Source organism: Nylanderia fulva, unplaced genomic scaffold, assembly GCF_048542155.1.
Source record: "Nylanderia fulva isolate GAGA-0341 unplaced genomic scaffold, ASM4854215v1 Scaffold421, whole genome shotgun sequence".
NCBI lineage: Eukaryota > Metazoa > Arthropoda > Insecta > Hymenoptera > Formicidae > Nylanderia > Nylanderia fulva.
Genome location: NW_028190501.1, coordinates 66,189 through 75,164, shown reverse-complemented (window position 1 = coordinate 75,164; position 8,976 = coordinate 66,189).

Below are 8,976 nucleotides of genomic sequence, written 5' to 3'. Positions count from 1 at the left end.
CGGCGGTCGTCTGACTTCGAGAGATCATTCGGTCGTCCGGAGGTGCCGCCCGTCCCGGAGGTGTCGCCGGTCGGCCGTAGTTCCCGGAGGTGTTGCCCGGCCCAGAGGTGTCGCCCGGCCCGGAGGTGCCGCCCGACCCGGAGGTGCCGCCCGGCCCGGAGGTACCTGTCGGTGCTTATACCTTATTGTCCCGGCATTTCGTTTGTTTCCTTCTTAATTAATGCTAATTATCGTTGTTTGACATTCGCCATACGGCTATCGTGATAATATTTTATCGTACAATAGGACTTTTCGATCGTTCGCTCTCCGCGACAATGTCTCGATTGAACGCGCCTTTCGACGCTCGCGCTCGCATACGGCCGTGCGTAGGACCGTGCGTCGCCGACCGCCTGGCCGGCCGGTTGGGTACTATAAGAGATACGTCGCGCTCGGCGCGTCGAACGAGTCGAGCGAGTCCGGACGAGTCGTAAACGTACTTTCTCGAGTCTCTCGCCACTCCGGCGTGTTTCGACCGCTCTCCGTACCGTCGCCGACCGCTTGGCCGGTCGGTTGGGTACTATAAGAGGTAGGAGAGATTAATATTGTACGTGTCGCGCTCTCGACGTTGACAAACGAAGAATCGCCCGAACGGGTCGAGAACGGATTTTGTCGAGTCGCGACTCTGACACGGAGAGAACATTTATATAAAATGTTTAATTTTGGAAACCACGAATATATAAAATAATATACGATCGTCGCAGAACGCGCCGCCGCCAAGTCTTCTCATGCTTGGAGGTTGCGTGTCTCGCGAGAACGTACGTTCGACTCTCGCGTCGTCTCGTATTCCTCTTCGCCGGGGATTACGGTGCGGCTCTTCTCGTTCGTCGCCGAACGCGCGTAAAATTAACGCACACTTATTTATTACGAGCACAGCATTGCCACGAGTCGGTGTCGCAAGACCGAATGGCTCTTATGTGGCGCGCATGCCTCTAGTGTGTTGGCCGCGCGGTTCCCTCTAGTTTCGTACGCAGCAGCGGAATCGTCGCGCTTACCGAGCATCTACTCCACGGATACGAGTTTGCGGGAAGAGTTGCTTCTTCCCGCTCGCTTTGTACGCCGTAGCAAAATCTTATTGCTGGTCGTGTGCGGTTAAACGCGTACGAACCAGACAGAACAGTCCTCGACGTCTAAGCATCGCCATCGTCGATCTAGCGTCAGGGTGAATCGCGCGGTCTCTCGAGACCGCGCATCATAACATTTGGGAGAATAAGAACACGAGTATTTTGATCTTGTGGATTTTTGAACGGAGAGGAGGAGGAAGAAGAGAGGCGGCGGCGTCGGGTGTTTACTCTCGCCTCCGTCGTTCTCTCGTACGCTTTACATAATAGCGTTAAACACAGCAGAGTGTCGCCGACCGGCTGAGCAAGACCGGCGGCAAATAAAATGGCACATACGAGCGTGTCGCGCGCGCGTCGGTGTTTCGGCATCGAACGCGCGCGCGCGCGAAAAAGAGCTAGCGACGAGTCTTCGGGCTCGCTCGCGAGTTACTCCCTTGCGAGTAACCGAACACGAAGCTCCCTGGTTGATCCTGCCAGTAGTCATATGCTTGTCTCAAAGATTATAAATGTAATTTATTTAATTACATTTTTATTTTTTAAATAATACATATATACGTTCCAAAAAATATAAGCCATATTATTATATATGTACGTGTGTGTGGGTGTATAACTATCATTTAATACACATTCACGTTAAATCACATCATTTAATCATATTTAATAACTATATCACTAACATATATAATTAATACTTATAATAAATCATTTTTAAAGTAATTTTTTTTAAATTCTAGTTATCACTTTATCAGAATTATGAAAAAAAATTGATACAATTGTTAGAAAACTTAAATGTGCATAACTTTTTAATATATAGGCATTAATAAAATAAACATAGTGATTGTTAATTTTTTATGCTACAGCTACGCATAAAAGTACTAAAATACTTAGAACTTTAAATTACTTTATATTCAACTGTATATATTATTATAACTTTTCTCGTTTTATACTATATTTAAAAAATAATATTTAATAATTACTTTATTGCACTTACAACTATGCATATGTATTTAATACTGTAACCATTTAAATAATAAAATATATATATAATTACTGTGTATGAAATTAATACATTCAAAATAAAAAAAGTACATATGCAAAAATAAAACTCTATAAAATCTATAAATAAACGTAATAATAATAAACTGTGCAATAAACGTAATAATAAACGTTCAAATATTTTATTTATTATATATTAAAATTATTATATTTAATAACCTGTCCTTTTCTTGTTTAGATCTCCTCATTTTCGCATCTCTTTTTTTGTTCTTCCTTTTTCCTAAAAGAAATATGTGATTGTTATACATAGGTGCAATAAGTCAATTCTGCAATAAATATTCTATACAAAAATAACAATAAGTTCTTAAATGTTGTATTTAATTTAAAAAACTAATACACGCAATAATGAACAGATAGTGCATGTGTTCACCCTCTTTAAAATCAGTTTCTTATAAAAATAAAAAGTTTGAGATAAGATGATAAAATAGTTAAATTGAGGTATATTATATATAACTTACAAATCTCGGTCAAATCTCTGCTTGGCTAAAATTAGCCATCTTGCAATTATATCCTCAACTTCCTTATTTGTTAAATTGGTTCTTGAAGTTCGCGCAGCATCTAACAACAAGTTTAAACAGATATGTGTGGTTATAGATTATATAAAAATTTAAAGCGACTTAATTTTATATATATATATAATGTATATATGTATATATACTATTCAAAATTATTTTATATTCCTATGATTACATATTATTGAATAATGATATTAGAGTTTTAATAGCATCATCCAATATAACCATGCATAGAATGCTATATATAAAGTGTCAAAAATATGTCAATAAAAACATTTCTGTGATTAAATATTTATATACTTACTTATGATACATATAGTAATGCGAAGATTTTTAAAGGCATTTTTCAATTTTGCACCAGCCCAACTATATTCCATTGCTAATTTATTTGTTAAAATATGTTTCATCATGTACGAAATCACATCATGATGATCCTTACCTCCTAAAAGCTCAATTGTCTTGTCTAAAATATAAAATAATTTAATTAATATTAGTTTATGATCTAAAAATATCAAAATAATAAACATTTGTTTTTCTCTTATAAAAAAAGTTAACATTACTTTTCTTTTAACTTCTTTAAAATTATTTAACATTATATAAATAAATAAATATGTCCAAAATATTGCTTTTTATAAGACATTTCAATAAAATGTTTCTAATCGTAAGTATAAAATGATATATTTGTATATACCATTTCTGCAGCAACACATTGTTTTTTAATTGATTATCAATTCTCTGTAATTGTTCTACGGTATCTGCTGGCAAATCGAAATCATAATGTTCATTTTTTTTTAAATCCGTTTCCTCATTTTTTCTTATGTGATTATCCAACTTTATTAAACGTTCATCAATTGTTGTAAGATTTAACAATACTGCATTTAGTTTCCTGATAATTAAATTATGAAAATCTGCAAAAAGAATTGACACATATTATTGTATATCTACTCATGTCAGATTATATAAATATTACGAATTATATACCATTTTAAATATATGTTTACAGTGATATAAATAAAAAAAAGTTAAAACTTTAATAAGTAATATAATATATATATATAGGTAAGCTTTACAAAAATTTAAAATTAATAACAGATATATTTTTACCTACATCAATCTCAGCATTACAAGTATCGGATGTAGATATTGTATCTTGAATTTTGGGAACAAGGTCATCTTTATTTGCTGTCGATGTTCTTGTGAAATTATAGATTTACTATATGTAACTGCAGACTTTTTAGACTGAATATTAATTATTTTTTCATTACTTATTTGTATCGGAGGCTTAGTTATTTTCTTATAATTTTTTATCAGTGGTTTTTTATTTCATAAGTCATTTTGCTTTATTTAAATCGTTGTGATATATTAGAAGCTTCATCTAAATCATTGCTTGTGTCAGTTCTATCTGAATTATCAGAAGAACTTGAAATTTTTTTTACTCGATTTCATTTTCTTATCACCTTGTATTAATGGTGTCTTTATTTCACAGATTTTGCTCTTATTTATTGTTAAAGCTTTTGGTGTATTAGGAAATTATCTAACTCTAAATCATTGCGAGTTTTAATTTATTGATGCTTGTGTCGCTTGTATCAGAATTTATCAGAAGATGAACCTGTATTTTTTTTTGCTCGTTGATATCTCGATTTTTTGAGGTTATTTCCATCATCACCATCTATATCGGATATTTGTTCAGCTATTTAAGTTTGTCTATAGCTTTATCATATGTATCTAAAACGTATAAAATTTTTTGAATATTAAAAATTAGATTTTTGTTTTTATATATTTTATAATCAAATATCACTGAAAATTTAAATTTTAATATATACTTTTAATGACATATATATTATACTTTGTAATTTATATAATTTTTGATAAAAAAATAAAATACATTTTTTATATTACTAACCGCTGCTACCAAAAATACGGATTATTTTATATAATTGCCATCATCAGAAGGAAATATTCTTTTCATTAATTGCTTTATTTATCTTAATTTGACTTGTATATGATGGCCATTTACATTCCTTATTATTTTCAGTTAACCATTCAGAAGGAACAATTTGTAAACCATCTTCGAACTCCCAATATTATACGCCATAATAACTGTAAATAAAAATTGATCAGCATTGAAATTATAAATAATCTATGATGTAAAAATATTGATAAAAATGTGACGATAATAATATAATAATAATAATAATAATAATATTGCAATTTATAGTAGAGTATTATAATTACGTTTAATTATTATTACAAATGCAAATTAATATTAAACATGTATTATTCAGTTGTGTGTAACATCGGAAATATATATAATTTTTTTTATAAGGCATTTTCAACATTTTGCTCTAATTTATCAAACTCCATGTCTGAAGATGAGAATATTCAGACATGATACCAATATTTAAATATGACGAAATAGGCTGTGTATATAAATCTTCCACTAACACAAGTACTTGCCAATAGCATACATTTTATTGTCATTAGATTAATGAAATTTAAAATTGACATTATTTGTCCATTTCAAAAGAAATGCCAATTATTTTTTGGATCATCACAGTTAATATAATATTGATTATTGCAAAAAATTTTATATTGTTGTACAGAAATGAAATCTTTCGTAATAGGAACCATCACAATGAGAGCGTGTAAAACATTTTTCCATATCGTATGAATTTGAATATATTTTGAATGTTTCATTATTATGTATTGTCTCAATTTCTGCAAATCTTCTTGTTAATTGCTGTAATGGTTGGTTAGTTTTACGAATTAATTTCTTTAACGTAGACATATAATTCTCAAATTTAAATGCACTAAATTTATCCAGAGCACCAAATTGTTTTACGTCTGCAGCAAGATGTAATAAATTATGAATATTATGTGAAATATATTTAGAACCGTAGATAACTTGAAATGATTTTACAAAATGTTTAATAAATTTTCTGCATATTCTATAATAGAAGTTTGATATGTTAAAGTAGGATGTGCAGAATTGTGATTGCTACATGTAATGTTAGAAAATTTAAATATAACATTTTCTTGTAGTATTCCTTTCATATAATAGGGACCGTATATAATAAAAATTGCCGATATTCTGTGGCTTTCCAATGTTTGATATACTTTAATGAATCTTGGTTTTCGAGCAAAATCAGAAGGAATATAATTGCGTAACTTTATTAGTTTCTTAGAAATTTGTTCTTTGTCTGAATTTGATAATCTTATCTTAAGTGGTCCTGAAGCCATAACATAATAAGTTTACGCATAACACCCAAACATACCAGGTGCATATAATCTAGTGGCACATTTGTAAACTAAGCCTAGATTTGGTATATTTTTTTAAAATTGGTGTCACCAGTTTGATAATCAAGATTATAAGATCCAGTAAAAAATTCTTTATCATTACGTAACATCATATTAGATGTGTATGGAAAACATATATGTCCTTCTATATTATCACCTTCAATAATGCATTTAGTGCAACTATTATATCCAGTTGTGTCTTTTACATTTAAAATAAATGATTAGCAGGAGCGTCACAAATTATTGCTTTAATTTTCGACTTTTATGATCTGTCCCTCATAATCAATCCCATTATTATAAAAGCAATAGCATCACCTACAAACATTTTTAAAAACTCATTTGCATTTTTTGGTTTTTCCTTCACCATAATATAAGGCAATGACATATACATTGTTTATAATATTATCTGCACATAATATTGGCCATAAACTCTTTGTGGAAGACTTATATATAGGTAAACCATCAATATTTATAATAATTGAATGTTATCAAGAGCAAAATTCAATCTTTACGTTCTTCAATAATTTTTAGAAGAGCTTTTTCGAGACCTAAGTGGCAGTAATCTCCCGTTTTCAATTTGTATAATTTCAGTTGATTTAGGAGTTTGCAATAATGTACGTGGGATCTTTAGGCAAGTATAATTAGTGTGTGTTTGCAATATCTGTAAAAGGTGGACGGAGTGATTTGAGTGATATCTTTTCTTCAATAGCCCAGTTACTTATGTCATGTATAAAAGTTCGTTTCATTTAAACACAGATTTTCATAATTGTTATCGACTATAGCTTGCAGCTTATTTGCATCCGTGTAATTTTGTATCATACAGGCATTATTTTCATTCAGAAAGTTAATATTATTTTCATCATAATATTGATTTAGATTTCTATCTGAGTATACTTTATCAGAATCACATAAAGACGAAGCATTCTCATCAACAACAATTAGTTGATCATTATTATTATTATTATTGCCATAGAATCCGCAGAATCAGTCTGATGAGTTATCATATTCATATCTGTTACTGTGTTTCTTGCAACTAATCTTCGTTTATGTCTTGCACTATAAAATATTGAGTGTTTTCGTTTGCGACCCAATTTTTCACAAAATATTTTTTTTTCCTAAATATACATATACAATGAAAAAAAGATATCTTGTTACAATAAATATGAAAAAATATAAGACAAACATAAGATAAAAAATATTGTATATACTAACCTTAATTTTTATGTTGATGTTTTCACTTTGTTAATCACTTCTTATGCTAAGTGATCTTCTGAGATCACTTATTTTGAGTCAAATGTCCTCTTATGCAAATAAAAAACACGTGCTGGTACACCAACAGACTGCGTATACGCTTGCAGAGCGTTTGGGGCAACGTGTACGCGCCTACACGGGTCACGCTTGCATTAGGATTAGGTAAGATTAGGTTACATTAAGTAGCGTCCATTAACGGTGACGTGTTGATTCTTTTACTTTTAGAACAAATCAACGTCAAGTCTTGACAAGATGACAACTTATGCAGTCATTCTGCTGAACGCGACTATTTTAAAGAAAAATATTTCAAATACAAGTTGTTTGATTCAAAGAGGTCATAAAGTAGATGATGCCCTTTATTTGATGAATATTTTAAGAGATATTTGAAGTGGTTGTACGTGTTATTTTAAATTGGACACCCTAATATATATTTAGTTATAGCAGTAATAAATATAAATAAATAAATATAAATTATTTATTAAATATATCATAAATTAAACTTTATTTTTCTAATTTTAATTGTTGATCGTCACAGCACAACATCTTTATGATGTCACTGTGACATTTTCTTGCTATGACAGATTTTTTATCATTATTGTTACATTTCGTGATATACTAGTTATATCAATGTGACATTTTTGATGATATCACTGTAACATCATAAGATGTTGTGCTGTGACGATTAAATATATATTTTATCGTCACAGCAGAACATCTTTATGATGTCACTGTGACATTTTCTTGCTATGACAGATTTTTTTATCCTTATTGTTACATTTCGTGATATACTAGTTATATCAATGTGACATTTTACAATGATATCACTTCAATTGTGATTAATGATATCACTGTTACCTTCCAATAATCTCACAATGACATCACAGTGACATTACATTTTTTTGTCACCTTGTGACTCTATTGTGAGCTTATTGTGATGTCACTGTGACATTTTTTGCTATGGGGGATATAATTAACTTATAAGATACATAATAACACAAATCGCTAACACAACTAATATGGTCAGTGCTGTTAATGTGGGCAATAAGAAGTTTTAGTAATATATATAAGTTATCATCTAATTGCATTCATTTATCGCTAAATAATTTTAATACAAGCCAACATTTTAATATAAAAATATTAATTTCTCTTTGATTTTAACGTAAAAATAAAAAATTCATGAATACACTAATACACAAGTAACTATTATTGTGATACTTAAAAAATGATAAAACTTATTGACGTTGTTGCTTTGCCTGTAAAAAATAAAAGTAATAATAAATATGTTGTTATATCGAAAACTAAAATATACAAGTAAAACGTAAAACATACTAGTTCTCTGTCGTAGCGCGTTTTTGAGTGCCTTAACCAAGCTGACACATAGTTCTGAATTGTTTATCTGTCAAAAATGGAAAGTGTTTTCTAGTCGATCCTACAAATGTAACAAAAAAAAAGTTAATATAGTACCGGTACAATTATTATGCTATTAAAAGCATTAATTTTTTTATAATATTATATTTTTACATTTCTATATACGTTTTAAAATGTCCATAATTATTAGTGTGTTCACTTCGAAGTTGCCTTTGCGACCCATCCAAGAACATTTTGTACCCAATTTATTAGTAAATATTTTTTTCTAGTCCAGCTTTTATTCTGATCGTGGGGAGAAGTGCCTCCTAATAAATAGACAAATGTTCCTACGAAAAAAATGTAAATACATATATATATATATACAATTGTTCGAGCCTTTTCTGGTAAATATT